General features: G+C 47.2%; 2 protein-coding genes across 2 annotated transcripts in view; both read right to left on the bottom strand.

Annotated features, from left to right (window-relative positions):
• Nucleotides 1–10,332, bottom strand: part of VILL (villin like) — a 53,352-nt gene extending 43,020 nt beyond the window's left edge. The window contains exon 1 of the mRNA XM_083704054.1: nucleotides 10,049–10,332. The gene's annotated coding sequence lies outside the window, so the exon portion shown is untranslated. The remainder of the gene's footprint in view (nucleotides 1–10,048) is intronic.
• CTDSPL (CTD small phosphatase like) overlaps nucleotides 1–15,705 on the bottom strand; it is a 137,066-nt gene that overhangs the window by 36,185 nt on the left and 85,176 nt on the right. The window lies entirely within an intron of this gene.

Below are 15,705 nucleotides of genomic sequence, written 5' to 3'. Positions count from 1 at the left end.
TCTTTGATGGCTTGGTTTGGAACGGGCACGTTAAGAAATGGACAATTACCACACAACAACCAAAATAGGCACGTTTTTTGAACTGCCACTTCCTGGTTTCGTGGGCAGTCATTCGGGTTAAAATGACACCAGCCGGCTTCTAATTAGATTCCCCACTGACAGACAGAGAACCTTATTTCATACAACATCAAAGAGACTACAGGCACATCTATAATCATCAGTATTGGTTTGAGCAGTCAAAGGGAATAATCACTACAAGCTGAGCTCCCTTCTGGACATGTTCATATCCATCTCTGTATTTATCTGTTGCTCACTTGTTACAAATTTACGACAGGCCATTTTGTTTTTGACCAACCTGGAATTGTTAAAGTCCGGGATGGAAAACTCGGTTCCCCATCAAATGTTGTTGGACTGCAACTCCAGCTGTCCTGGTCATTTGTCAGGCTCTTGGAGTTGTAGTCCAACAACATCTTGAGAGCGCCAAGTTGTCCACCCCAGATTAGCCAGATATGCTGGTGACTGAAGATGGGCATTGCATAAACCACATGCTCATCCACTGAACTTTGGACCTTTTCCTGTAGGCATCCCATCATTCTTTAACCAGCCAGGCTACCAGCAGATCCCACTACAAAAACCAGCCTTTGACCCCATGACCTTACGTTGCTCCTTCAGTTAACCTTAAATGCACATTCTGGGTTTTTTCAGAACCGGATCCTCAACACAGGACTCCTGCAGGCAACCTGTTTATCGAGAATTCTTCCTGGTTTGCTTGCACAAAGCTTATGAGGTGGTTAGATTGTATTTGGTGTTTATCTGTTCTAATTCTTTATGGGGCGAGTATATATGTGAATGAGCATTTGTCCTGATTTCGCTTGCAGGGCGTGTGTGCATTGTCCCGTTAATCATTTGTTCTTCCCACACTTTTTCATTTCAGTTCCCATACCGCTCGCACCACAAAAGCCATTTTTTTTCTCCTCCTCATGTGGATTTGTTGCAGCAGGAAAACACAGCAATTTAATAGTGTGCAAAGCCGCATTTACAGGGACGCGGGTGGTGCTGTGGATTAAATCACAGAGCCTAGGACTTGCTGATCAGAAGGTCGGCGGTTCGAATCCCCGTGACGGGGTGAGCTCCCGTTGCTCGGTCCCTGCTCCTGCCAAACTAGCAGTTCGAAAGTGCAAGTAGATAAATAGGTATCGCTCCGGCGGGAAGATAAACAGCATTTCCATACACTGCTCTGGTTCGCCAGAAGCGGCTTAGTCATGCGGGCCACATGACCCGGAAGCTGTACGCCGGCTCCCTCGGCCAGTAAAGCGAGATGAGCACCGCAACCCCAGAATCGGTCACGACTGGACCTAATGGTCAGGGGTCCCTTTACCTTTACCTTTAAAGCTGCATTTGGGGTATGCAGATGAATCCCTCCTGCAAAAATGCTCTGGAGCCAAGTCCTGCTCAATTCAACAGCACTTGCTTCAGGAGTCACCAACCCAGTGCCCGTGGGCACCGTGGCACCCACAAAGGTCTTCACTGGCACCCTCAGGAAGACATGAGGTTGTCCTGGGAGAGGTGGGGTGAGGAGAAGCAGCAATCTTGTGTTACCGGACGCCCTCATGGCAGCCATTTTGTGTTATGCCATGCCGCCCATGACAGCCATTTTGTGACTGGAGCCCACAGCACTCTCTCAAAATTCATAATGTATCTTTTGGTCCAAAAAGGTTGGCGCCCGATGCCTTGGTATGTAGAAAGCAAGTAGAAAGAACTGTCGAATAAGCCCCAAAAGATGAGCACAGTGTCTTAAAAGGTCACCTGCCTGTCCTTGGTTCAGCTGTGCCTGTGGGCGGTGAATTTAGACATAAACAAAGGGAAGCCGAAAACACCATAAAACAACCCCTGGCCAGCCCTGCCTGGCTGCTGCCTATGCATCAACGAAAGTGAGAATGTCACCAATTTCAACCAGCTTCAGACCTGGTTCACTAACTGGGGCTTTTAACAGCTGAGTTTCCAAGCAGAAATTCTCTGTTGCTGGCACCTGCCTGTCTCAAGAGACAATGGAGTGCGCCTCCTGGGGTGAAGTCAAACTGCTGTGTTAGTAGCACCAAAGTGACCTCCTTAGGGTGCAAGCCTGGGCAGTGTGTATGGAGGTCCTGGGCTGCCCGGACAACAAGACCCCCCCCCCAGCTTCACATATGTGGCCTAAAACAGTGTTTCCCAACCTTGGGTCTCCAGCTGGTTTTGGACTACAACTCCCATCATCCCTAGCTAGCAAGACCAGTGGTAAAGGATGATGGGAACTGTAGTCCAAAAACAGCTGGAGACCCAAGGTTGGGAAACACTGGCCTAAAAGGAAAGCAGAGCAAGTTGTTTGGCACCAGCTTGGGTGCAGGAGTTGCTGGGAGGAGGCATGCAAGGCACCATCCAACTGCCTTAGGGACTCCACTCCAGATCTGACAAAGTTTTTTTTTGTTACTCCTGGGCCTTTTCTTCTCCAGAAGATGTCCTGCAAGGTTTAGACCCAGAGTTTTCCTTCTTCCCAGGTGGACGAGCCCCATCTGCCCCTCACTTCCCTCTACACAGCATGCGCAGAAATTGCCTTCTTGACCGATGGACCCACTATTGATCTCGTCTGCGCAATCTGCTGGAGCCTGCCTTCACCTGCTTATTTCTCAAACTTTTGTAGGCTCAACCCCCCATCCCCATCCATTCTTCTACACGTTTATGGCCCCAGTCTCCCGATCCACAGCAGAGCAGGCATTTGGATGAATTGTACACGGCCTTGCCAACTGAGGAGTGCCACAATCTGTGGGGATGAGCACTCAACCTCTGGCATCGAAAGAGGAAACAGTACAGGACAGTGGAGCCCTCCAGAAAGCACACAACAGGGAAATGCCATGTAAACAAAGCAGCTCCCCTTGCCCCTATCCTGCTTAGGAAAGTGAAGAAGCAAGAGCTTGGAAGGTGGGTGAGGCCAAAGGGGGCCCCGTATAGCCCAGAACAATGGCCAAAGTGAAGCCCACATGGAGGACCTGAGGGCAACTGCCCTTGTTATGTACTGAAGTTCTAACCCTGGGCCAGCAGGGGGATACTGTAGATAGTATTCCCTCAGGTCCACATATGCAAATAAGGGATTGAAGGTGACGTTCAGTGATTGGATAGTTACAGAAAGTTGTTACTGTTGCATTGTAGTGGAGCTCTATATAAGCAGGCTGGCTGAACCCTTCAGTTCAGTTCTGTTCTGGGCCTGTGAATAAACAAGAGCTAGAGTCTGCAAATCATTTCTTGATGAACTGCATTCGACAGCCTTCCCAGCAACCTCCAGTTCCAAAGAAAACCATGATGCCACCTCAAGAATCCAGGCAGGCTTGCGCTCCTGGAAGCTGTTCATTTTAAGATTTGTTTCATAAACAGGAGTGGGGAACCTTCCTCAGCCCCGAGGTCTGCATTCTCTACTGGGCAACTTTCCACAGGCCACATGCCAGTGGAAGGCAGGCCAGGGGCAAAAATGGATGTCTATTTCTCCTAGTTTCTACACAAACCCACACACCAGCCTCTGTCCTCCATTGAGGGGAGCAAGAAGCATTATTATAGTTCAAGGAGGCACTCAAGCCAGGAAAACACACCCAAGGGAGGTGTGAAGCCAAGTTGGTGAGGGGCATTTGCCTGAGGAGAGTGCTCTGAGGGCCAGACGGAAAGTTCTGGAAGGCCACACTTGGACCTGTGGTTCCCTATCCCTTTTCTCTAAAAGTAGAAAGAAGAACTTGCCACAAAAAACCCAAAGGTCTCACCTGCACAATACGTCTAAAACAGTACGACTCTCAGGACCCTTAACTAACTTCAGTTTCTGGGATTGTTTGGCAGAAGCAAACAACTGTTCAAAGTGGTATAAAACTGTTTTAAGTGTACAGCGCAGATGTGGCCAAGATCAGGCAATGTACCAACCTCAGGTACTTAGTAGCCGGACCCTTTCCTTCCAACCCAGTTCTCAACCATTCAGTTAAGCTCAGGGGAAGACACCCTGAGATAAATCCTGCCACCGTTCAGGTAAAGCTCAGGGGAAGACACCCTGAGGTAAATTCTGCCACAAAGCTTTTCCTTTTCAGGGATTATGGGTAGTCAGGGATGCTGCGAAGCGCTGGAGAAATGTTCGGTGGAAAGAAGGAGAAAACCACACACATCACCCCACTTTGAAGCCATATGGTCAGCATGACCCCACAGCTGCCAGAACGGGAAATAAATTCCAAAGTGGCTTGAGAATAAGGAAGGAAAACAGAAGCCCTGTTTGCTGGGGAAGAGAATGGTCAAGAAATTGGAAGGCAGGTTTTGGCGCAGCTACTGGGCAAAAATTATCCATGGGCTGAACAGAGACATCCCTTGGCACCTTTTCTTTGACGCTGTCACACCAACACAGTCTATCTCACACACACCCCAGGCATAAATTGTTGACGTGCTATAGTAAGCCGCCACCTTCCTGCAGCGACTGAAAAGATCTACATTAATATGTAACCAGTTACAGGGTGGAACTCGGAATTACTTTCTCCTGTGAACATATTCCATGCTACGTGGGTGCGACTGACCTATATGGCTCCCTGGGTTTCCCCGGTACTTAAAATGAAGACATGCAATACCAAAGAATCATAAAATTGGAGAGTTGGAATGCAGGAAACTCAGCTGAAGTATCCATGACAGGTGGCCATCCAAACTCTGCTTCAAAACCTGCAAGGAAGGAGAGTCCACAACCTCCTGAGGGAGACCATTCCACTATTGAACAGCTCTTACTGTCAGAAAGTTCTTCCTGATATTTAGTCAGAATCTTCTTTCTTGTAGCTTGAAACCATTGGTTTGGGTCCTACCCTCCAGAGCAGGATAAAGCATGCTTGCTCCTTTGTCCATGTGATAGCTCTTTAGATATGTGAAGATGGCTGTCCTATTTCCTCTCACTCTCCTCTTTTCCAGGCCAATTCCCTCAACCGTTCCTCATCAGGCTTGGTTTCCAGACCCTTGATCATCTTGGTTGCCCTCCTCTGCACATGTTCCAGTTTGTCAACATCCTTCTTAAATTTTGGTGCCTAGAATTGCACACAGTATTTCAGGTGTGGCCTGGCCAACGTAGAATAGAGCAGTACTACAACCATCCTATATTTGTGCATCTGATTATTCTTGCCTAACTGTCGAACCTTACACCTGTCCCAACTGAAATTCATTTTACTAGTTTGGGCCCAGTTCTCCAATCGATTAAGGACATATTGAATGTTGTTTTCTATCTTCTGCAATGTTAGCTACCTCTCCTGGTTTAGCGTCATCTGAAAATTTGATGAGCAGTTCCTCTATTCCTTCATCAAATTCATTTATAAAGATGTTGAGCAACACTGGTCGCAGGACAGAACCCTGTGGCACCCCACTTGCCACTTTTCCCAGGATGACAAGGAGCCATTAATGAGCATCTTTGGGTTTGGTCAGTCACCTAACAGGAACATAGTCTAGCCCACATTATATCAGCTTCTCTGCAAGAAGATCACAGATGACTTTGTCAAAAGCCTTACTGAAATCAAGACATACTACATCCACAGCATTCCTCGGATCCACCAAGCTTGTAACTCTCTCAAAATAAGAAATAAGCTTTGTCTTGCATGACTTGCTTTTGAGAAACCCTTGCTGGCTCTTAGTCATCGCAACATTCTTTTCTATGAGTTCGCAGTTCAATGATCTATTCTAGGACCTTTCCTGGTATCGATGTTAAGGTGAGGCAGGTGCCTGGCTTCCCCACCCCACCCCAGCTTTTGAAGATGAAAAACAACATCAGTGTAGCGCAAAAGGTACTGCAGTAGAACATCTTGTTGTTGTTGTTGTTTAGTCGTTTAGTCGTGTCCAACTCTTCATGACCCCATGGACCAGAGCACACCAGGCACTCCTGTCTTCTACTGTCTCTCACAGTTTGGTCAAACTCATGCTGGTAGCTCTGAGAACACTGTCCAACCATCTCGTCCTCTGTCTTCCCCTTCTCCTTGTGCCCTCCATCTTTCCCAACACCAGGGTCTTTTCCAGGGAGTCTTCTCTTCTCCTGAGGTGGCCAAAGTCTTGGAGCCTCAGCTTCAGGATCTGTCCTTCCAGTGAGCGCTCAGAGCTGATTTCCTTCAGAATGGAGAGGTTTGATCTTCTTGCAGTCCATGGGACTCTCAAGAGTCTCCTCCAGCACCATAATTCAAAAAGCATCCATTCTTCGTCGATCAGCCTTCTTTATGGTCCAGCTCTCACTTCCCTGTTGCAAAGGTGTTGTTGTTGTTGTTTTTGCTGCTGCTGCTGTGGGGAGGGGAGTGTGTTTGAATCCTGCTTGTGGATTTCCCATGGGCATCTGTTTGGCCACTATGAGAACAGGACACTGGTCTAGATGGGTCATTTCCAACTCTTTGTTGTTGTTGTTTAGTCATTTAGTCGTGTCCGACTCTTCTTGACCCCATGGACCAGAGCACACCAGGCACTCCTGCCTTCCACTGCCTCCCTTGGTCAAACTCATGCTGGTAGCCTCAAGTTTGGTCAAACTCATGCTGGTAGCCTCAGGAACACTGTCCGACCATCTCGTCCTCTGTCGTCCCCTTCTCCTTGTGCCCTCCATCTCTCCCAACATCTGGGTCTTTTCCAGGGAGTCTTCTCTTCTCATGAGGTGGCCAAAGTACTGGAGCCTCAGCTTCACAACCTTTCCTTCCAGTGAGCACTCAGGGCTGAGTCGGACACAACTAAACGACTAAACAACAACAAGGTGTCCTTGTAGGGCTGCATGAGATTGTCTTTCTCATCACTTGCTGCCAGAGTTTTCCCAACTGTTGGAAACTGCTGTTGTCTTCCATGGCAATGCCTCCCAGCCTCCTTCTCCTTGAGGAATCAGCCTGGAAGCAAAAGGATCACCTCCGCTCTGAAACCTGCAGACGTCTCCACACAGCCGCCTGGGAAGGCTTTAGCAACCGTTGCCACCAAGTCCTTGGGGAGGAATGTCGTGGGAGGGAGGGAGCGAGGCAGAGAAAGGGAGGGAGGAGAAGGGCTCGCTTGTTTGAGCTGTGGCAGGCAGGGGAGTCCACCTCGCTTTGCCTAGAACCAGCGGGAACGGGATAGAACAGGCCCTGCGAATTACTTCTCTCCCCTGGGGCTTATCGGTGCAAAAAATCAGCCTGATTCTGCTATTGAGAAGGGAAGAGCTTGTGTTGCAGGCCATGTGCTGGAAGAGGGAGCTCTGTGCCAATGCGTTCTTGAAATCTCACCCCCTGACTTGAGGGCAGAAGAACTGGAAGGGATGGTGGCGGCGAGGAACAATTTCACCAAATTTCTTCAGAAGAGGGTGAATTCTCAGACCTGGGGCTCCACATCAACAGTGGCAAGAACTTCCACAGTCTCTCTCTCTCTCTCTCTCTCTCTCTCTCTCTCTCACACACACACACACACACACACACAGAGCAGCAGCAGCAACAACAACAACTTGTGTTGCCCCCATTTCAAATCCTCCACAATGTTCCAGGATGTTGTGAAGGGGTGGAGAGAAATGGAGAATATTCGGGGGAAAGTCTGCAAATAAATTTCTCAGGCGTTCTCTGAGAGAAATGTCTTCTCCCGTTGCCTCCCAGTATGTTTCGGAGCACAATTCAAAGTGTTGGTGCTAACCTTTAAAGCCCTAAACGGCCTCAGCCCAGTATACCTGAAGGAGCGTCTTCACCTCCATCGTCCAGCCCAGACACTGAGGTCCAGCGCTGAGGGCCTTCTGGCGGTTCCCTCACTGCGAGAAGCCAAGTTACAGGGAACCAGGCAGAGGGCCTTCTTGGTGGTGGCGCCCAGCCTGTGGAATGCCCTCCTATGAGATGTCAAAGAGAAGAACAACTACCAGAAGACATCTGAAGGCAGCTCTGTTTTGGGAAGCTTTTAATGTTCAACAGACCACTGTATTTTAATACTTTGTTGGAAGCCGCCCAGGGTGGCTGGGGTGACCCAGGCAGATGGGCGGGGTATAAATAATGAATTATCATCATCATCATCATCATCATCATCATCATCATCATCAATGCTTTCTCCCACTCCAGAAGGTAGGACCCAAACCAATGGCCTCAAGTAACAAGAAAGGAGATTACAGCTAAACATCAGGAATAAATTTCTGACAGTAAGAGCTGTTCAACAGTGGAACGGACTCCCTTGACAGGTGGTGGGCCCTCCTTCCTGGTTTTTTTTTTTAAAGCAGAGGTTAGATGGCCATCTGTCAGGGATGCTTTAGCTGAAATTCCTGTGTTGCAGGGGGGTTGGACTAGATGACCCTTGTGGTCCCTCAACTCTATGATTCTATGAAATTCCTACTTGGTTGTAGTAGGAAGTGCTTTTTGGTTCTGCAACAGTCACCGACACTCTTATCAGAGCCATCGTACTGGACCCCTTAGGCATTGGTACTGGCCCAAATTCTAACAAAATTCATTTTTAAAAAACAACACCCTTAAGCACTTTAAATGCTTCCAGAAATATTATGAAGCTGGTCTAGGGAGGAGGCAGGCAAAATGAGAGAGAGAGAGAGAGAGAGAGAATGCAATGGATTGGTTTCCCCATCAGAGTTTTGCAGGAGTGGCTGACAAGGTGAGGCAATGCTGTGTAGCTGTCAACCTGACACCAGCATCCCTGCTGCTTACCTGGGTGTGGCAGGGACAAGGCCCCTGGAAGCCTGGCTAAGCATGAGAGTGGCCCTCAGGCCCAACACTGCATATGGATGTATGGCCGCCATTTTGGTCAGGAATTCAGTGGCACCGGAAAGGCAACAGCAACAGCTTAACAAATATTGCCTGCCCCCCAGCAGTCTGCAACTGATTCCCTGCCCAATTCTGCCTTTGTTACTATGTGGAAAAATAAGTTCAATTGCACCTTTTGTCAATATTATCTTTAGCAAAGTTTCCCACGTTCAGAAATAAATACACTCAACTTCCTCTTTTCTACATTAAACAGTTTGCGCTCTCGGCTAGCACTGCCTTAAAAAAATAGCCCAGCACCCGTTCTAAGATACTATCCAGTGTTACTCTGAAGTAAACCATCACATAAAGAGTCCAGGTCTTCTTGAGGCTGTTTTGCATCTCAAATTAACAGGGCGCATGAGGGAAGAGGAACCATTGTAGAAAAACCAGACAACAGGGGTCCTTATGTGTATGCAATCAAATAATTTCATTTTTTTTTAATGGACACAAGGCAAGCTGTGATATTTAGCTGATCTGGTGCTTGGGCTACAGGAATCCTTTATCAATTGAGAAAATCTAGACAATCTCTTCTTCCCCCTTCCTGCCTTCTGAAACAAGAAGTGTACAGAACAACTTTTAAATTAAACCCAGCTCCTGCCGCAAGTCAGATGAGTCACCGACGCTGAACAAAACAGAGATAATTACTTGTTGTGTGAAAGTCAAAGCAATTAGACTGCGCTGGAAGAAAAAGCCGGCTATTGTCTTGGAAAAATGTTATGTATGTACTTGGTTTGGAAAGGGTTTCTTCTACCACCCAGCGAAAGGCTGTAGAACGCAATTTCCAATGGTGCAATAAAAATAGTAATTTCTGCAAATCTTTCTGAAGAGGATTCAACTGACCCCTTTCCCCTTTTATTAGCGACACCATGGGGAGAAGAAATCTACACACACTCCCCACCATGCTGGGAAAGGTCCCCGTCCGCACCTCTCTTATTTCGGCCTGACAGCACGCTACTCTTAGAAGCATAGGAGCCCTGCGGCAAGGAAACATGGCAACCCCGATAAATGCAGCAGGGAAACACAGATCTAAATGCTGCCTTCAAATCAAACACTTGGGAAGAAGTAGCCCTTTCTCCCTTGGATTGGATTCGATCCAAATAAACCGGTTTGCTTCTAAAGTCACTTTGTGAGTTTCTGTGTCATCCTGTCCTTAACAGGGACTTTAAAACAGGCCCCATTTCTTCCAAAGGGGGCAATCGTAGGTGACTTTTAACTACGCTTTGTCTGCAAACGGGCTGCCAGATGGGTCCACAGCCTCACGCAGCTCTGCCCCTTGCCAAAGGAACTTGGGAGATTCCACTTACCTTCTTATCCAGATTCTCTCCTCCTTTTTTTCCTTGCCACCCCAAATGCACCACTGAGCAGATCGCCGGCTCCTGACACGCTCGCTCTCCTCCTGGGCTCCCTCTGGCAGAAGGAGGCATGGCAAAGAGGAAGGTAATTCAATAGTGTACTTAAGCAGGGCGGTGGAGGCCAGCCTCCCGGCGAGTCACACCCATCCTCTCGCATGAGAATCGGCGGAGCAGCAGTCTGCAGCCAGGAGCAGCTTTCGACGGAAAGTTTCAGCACTCCACAGAGCAAGGAAATGAAACCATGGCTATTGCTTCTCTCTCGACTGGGCGAAACAGTTAAGCAGACCTTTCTCTCTCTCTCTGACACACACACTTTTTACCTAGGATGTTCTGTTAGGCATTGCAGATGTGAAGCGGTGCATGTTTGCTGCTCAGCAAAGTTTCGGATGCAACAAACTTTGAAATGCAGCTATCCGTCAAATGCACCGTCCTCTGAATTTTGTGGTGCTGTTCGTCAGCCGGAAAAAAAGGGCACAAAATGAGCGTAAAAACGCAGACATTTGCAAAAATGATATTAAAAAGTTTCTATTTTATTGATTGCATTTCAAAGGGCTGAAGGTGGCAAACATAGTGGTCAACGTTTCCCTTTTTTAAAGGGAAATTCCCTTATTCCGAATAGGATTCCTTGCAAGAAAAGGGAACAGTTGACAGCTATGGTAGCGAACGTGGTTTTCCCTGCACTTCTCTCTGAATCCCCACAACAACCTTGTGAGGTAGGTTAGAGTTGAGAGACGGTGACTGGTCCAAAATCAGTGAGTGGGGATTTGAACCCCAAACCTCCCAGGTCCTTGTCTGACCTCTAACCACCACATCACACTGCATTGCATCAGGAAAAAAGAGATATTGCAAAAATGTATTTTAGGTAAGAATCCGTATGAAAATGTGCATAGTATGGGCAGTATTCACATCGCTGGGATGGCTCAGTCAGTAGAGCATGAGGCTCTGAATCTCAAGGTCCTGGGTTTGAGCCCCATGTTGGGGGGAAATATCCCTGCACTGAGGGGGGTGAACTAGATGGTTCTCAGGGTCGCTTCCAGCTCTGCAAATCTGTGGTTCTATCTGCTGATGAGACATCACCTTGCCAACAAAGGTCCGTATAGTTCAAGCTCTGGTTTTCCCAGTAGTGATGTATGGAAGTGAGAGCTGGACCATAAAGAAGGCTGATTGCTGAAGAATGGATGTTTTTGAATTATGGTGCTGGAGGAGACTCTTGAGAGTCCCATGGACTGCAAGAAGATCAAACTTATCCATTCTGAAGCCCTGAATGCTCACTGGAAGGACAGATCCTGAAGCTGAGGCTCCAAGACTTTGGCCACCTCATGAGAAGAGAAGACTCCCTGGAAAAGACCCTGATGTTGGGAAAGATGGAGGGCACAAGGAGAAGGAGATGGCAGAGGATGAGATGGTTGGACAGTGTTCTCGAAGGTACCAGCATGAGTTTCACCAAACTGTGGGAGGCAGTGGAAGACAGGAGTGCCTGGCGTGCTCTGGTCCATGGGGTCACAAAGAGTCGGACACGACTAAATGACTAAACAACAACAACAACAATGTATTATTTATACCCCGCCCACCTGGCTGGGTTTCCCCGGCCACTCTGGGCGGCTTCCAACAGAATATTAAAATACAATAGTCTATTAAGCATTAAAAGCTTCCCTAAACAGGGCTGCTTTCTGATGTCTTCTAAAAGTCTGGTAGTTGTTTTTCTCTTTGATATCTGGTGGGAGGGTGTTCCACAGGGCGGGTGCCACCACTGAGAAGGCCCTCTGCCTGGTTCCCTGAAACTCGGTTTCTTGTCATTTTTGCAAGAACGACTTTGCATTCTTTTTACAAAAGGATCTGGAGATATGCCAGACTTAAGATCAGAAAGACGAGAGGAGCCGAAATGGATAGAATCTGTCCATCGCAAGGTGGTAGGTGACTCTGGATTGCTGCCATGAGTCGCCTCAGCAGCATACCCATGTTTGTGTCTGTGTAATGTGCAAAATGCCTCTTGTGGGAACAGGCCTGTGCATTATTCCAGCGCTCAAGTGAATTTGAGAAATGAGGGAGGTTCCCCCGTCTCATTTGCTTCCAAAATGCTGGACCTTCGGACAGCAAGCGCTTTTTGACAGTGGAGCTGACTGTTTCACTGGAGGGTGTGTTGTTTTTTTAGCAGAGGTTCAATGGCCATCTGCCATGGATGTTTTGTTGAGATCCCTGCATTGCCGGGGGTTGGACTAGATGACCCCCGGGCGTCCCTTGCAACTCTACAATGCTATATTTAAGGCAAGCAGATGAGGGCAGGCTTAGTCCTAATGGACCAGCCTCCACTGCCTAGACCATGGGCAGGCAAACTAAGGCCCGGGGGCTGGATCTGGCCCAATCGCCTTCTAAATCTGGCCCACAGATGGTCCGGGAATCAGCGTGTTTTTACATGAATAGAATGTCTGCTTTTATTTAAAATGCATCTCTGGGTTATTTGTGGGGTATAGGAATTCGTTCATTTTGTGTGTGTGTGTGTGTGTGTGTACACACACACACACACACACACACACACAGTGGTACCTCAGGTTAAGTACTTAATTCGTTCCGGAGGTCCGTTCTTAACCTGAAACTGTTCTTAACCTGAAGCACCACTTTAGCTAATGGGGCCTCCTGTTGCTGCCATGCCGCCAGAGCACGATTTCTGTTCTCATCCTGAAGCAAAGTTCTTAACCTGAGGTACTATTTCTGGGTTAGCGGAGTCTGTAACCTGAAGTGGTACCTCGGGTTACATATGCTTCAGGTTACATACCCACAAGGTCTGAGGGACATTGGACCGGCCCCCTTCTGAAAAGGTTTGCTGACCCCTGGCCTAGACAACCAGCCAAGAACAGCCTGGTTCCCTTCCCTGCTGCTTTTTCCTCTTGCTCTCCCTGAGTCACACAGCCAAGCAATTTGGCTTAAGTGGCACATCAGGTGACAGAATAGGAAATTAACATGGGCACCTTGTGTGTGTGTGTGTGTGTGTGTGTGTGTGCGTGCGCACCCCTCATTTCGCCCTCAGGCATAAATTTCCTGAGCTAGTCAGGAAAGGAATAAGTTTTGGCTTGGCTGATCAGGCTAGAAAACAGAACAGCTTATTGCGCCGCCTCTCTTATCAGAGATGGTACATGTGTACTTCTGAAAAACAGTGGGCAGAATTTGTTCTGCCAGGTTCGTCAGGAGAGGAAACTTACTTCAAAGATGTACACTTCCCCGAATTTTGCGGTGTGGTTCTCCATCCAAGTAATGCGTACAAAATAATAAAATGACAATAACAATGAGCAGGATCAACACAAACACGAGCAGCGATAAATTTAAAGGAATTATAAAGGACAAATGTGTAAAAAGGATAAATTTGGGTCTGAATTAAGAATGTGATAGGAAATAAGAAACCACAGAGGGGGTGGAGGGAGGCTGCAGAAAATATTATTTGATTTGGGTAGATTATTTTTTTAGTTGAATGTTGAAAAATGGGAAATAAAATTGATTTTAAAAAAACCAAAAAACCAATAACCAATAGTATAGTGTTATGAGTTTGGGCAAGACCTCCTTGGAAGCGTTCTTGTGTTCACTATGACTGAGCTTTTTTCTTTTTAAATAATAATAATAATAATAATAATAATAATAATAATAATTTATACCCCACCCATCTGGCTGGGTTTCCCCAGCCACTCTGGGTGGCTTCCATCTAAATATTAAAAACAATAAATAGATAACGTCACTGAAATTGGGTGCTTTGTTGTTTTATGGCTGCTCTACGTCTGACTCCAGTTCATGACAGTGAATTAATATGCTTTGCGCATAGAACACATGGGTGAGCCTTTTCCCACCCACCCACCCAGTTGCTACATGGGAGAACAATGGTGGTGACTGGAGACAGACACAGAAACATGCTGGCTAAGTGTTGGACTTTGAGGCTCCTTTGGAAACCTAAAGGGGAAGCGAGATCTATGGGGGTGCCAATGCTCAGAGCCCCTCCGCCCGATGCTCAGGTTGTATGGAGGTGTACATAAAAACATATACCCAAAAGATAGCACAGGTCTCTGCTGACGTTCCTTCCTACAGTGTGGTGTAGTGGTTAAGAGCGGTGGACTCATAATCTGGTGAACCGGGTTCAATTCCCTGCTCCTCCACACGCAGCTGCTGGGTGACCTTGGGCTAGTCACACTTCTTTGAAGTCTCTCAGCCCCACTCACCTCACAGAGTGTTTGTTGTGGGAGAGGAAGGGAAAGGAGATTGTTAGCCGCTTTGAGACTCCTTTGGGTGGTGATAAAGCAGGATATCAAATCCAAACTCTTCTTCCTAGGAACAACGAACCTTCAGTCAGTGCTTGGAAACGCCTGGAATCTCTTGGAGATTGGGTTGGCACATAACATACTAGGGTAAAGTGTGAATACGAGTGCATATTATAGTGAAAAGGCGTGCTCAAATGCATTGTATTGGGGGAAAGTGCTTTGCATTAAATCGGAGAAATTCACACGCAAACGTTGGCGAAATTTCACGAGGATTAATTTTCAAAAAAATGTCACGTACTCATGTGGGAAATTGGGAGAACTGAAGTTAATAAGATTGGAAAGATGAGAAACAGGGAAACCAAAATGGATAGATTTGCCTGTCCCTCTGCTTTGCATGCAAATGTCCCACATTCAGTCCAGGAAGGGCTGGGAGATGCTCCTTGCTTGAAGTCCTTGAGAACATTCACTAGTCAGTGCAGATAATACTTAGCTATGGGTACCATCTGTGTACACATGCTTAAAAAAAGAAAAATACAATTCTTAAAATAAATGTTGTGTGTCATTTCAAAAGAATAATAATAATAAAAAAACTGCTGTACATCACCTGGGTCTTTTTAGGGGGAAGGGACAAAAGACAGTTCATAAATGAATGCAAACTTTAAACCTTAAGCGGAAGGGATCTGTTCGTCCAAACTTGCATAATAGAGATGGCTATTTGCTCATGACTCATCTTCTCTCGTAATTCAAACTATAGGCTCAAAAGAGGCCAGGCAATGCGTGTGCTCTGGGAGGCTTTGGGTGGGAGAGCTAATTTCTGTTTACTCTCTGTTTACACACCTGGCCTGCGAGCCAGATTTTAACAACAGGAGAGATGAACAGGATGGTGACACTGGAAAATGAGATGCTGTCAATGTTTTGCTTCATCCCTATCCTTTCTTCGTGGCATGGGCAAGCATGTTAATTAACTACTACTACTACTAATGGATGAGGGTGGCGCTGTGGGTTAAACCACAGAGCCTAGGACTTGACGATCAGAAGGTCGGTGGTTCGAATCCCCGCGATGGGGTGAGCTCCCATTGCTTGGTCCCACCTCCTGCCAACCTAGCAGTTCAAGCACACCTACACAAGTAGATAAATAGGTACCACTCCGGCGGGAAGGTAAACAGTGTTTCCGTGCGCTGCTCTGGTTTGCCAGAAGTGGCTTAGACATGCTGGCCACATGACCTGGAAGCTGTACGCTGACTCCCTCAGCCAATAAAGTGAGATGAGTGCCGCAACCCCAGAGTCATCCGAGACTGGACCTTATGGTCAGGGGTCCCTTTACCTTTACTACTACTGCTACTACTACTACTAATAATAATAAAAACCAGC

The sequence above is a fragment of the Podarcis gaigeae genome (genome assembly GCF_964106915.1).
Source record: "Podarcis gaigeae genome assembly, chromosome: 12".
Taxonomy (NCBI): Eukaryota; Metazoa; Chordata; class Lepidosauria; order Squamata; family Lacertidae; genus Podarcis; species Podarcis gaigeae.
Note: the sequence above shows the minus strand (reverse complement) of the source record. Positions and strands in the feature narration are given on the sequence as shown.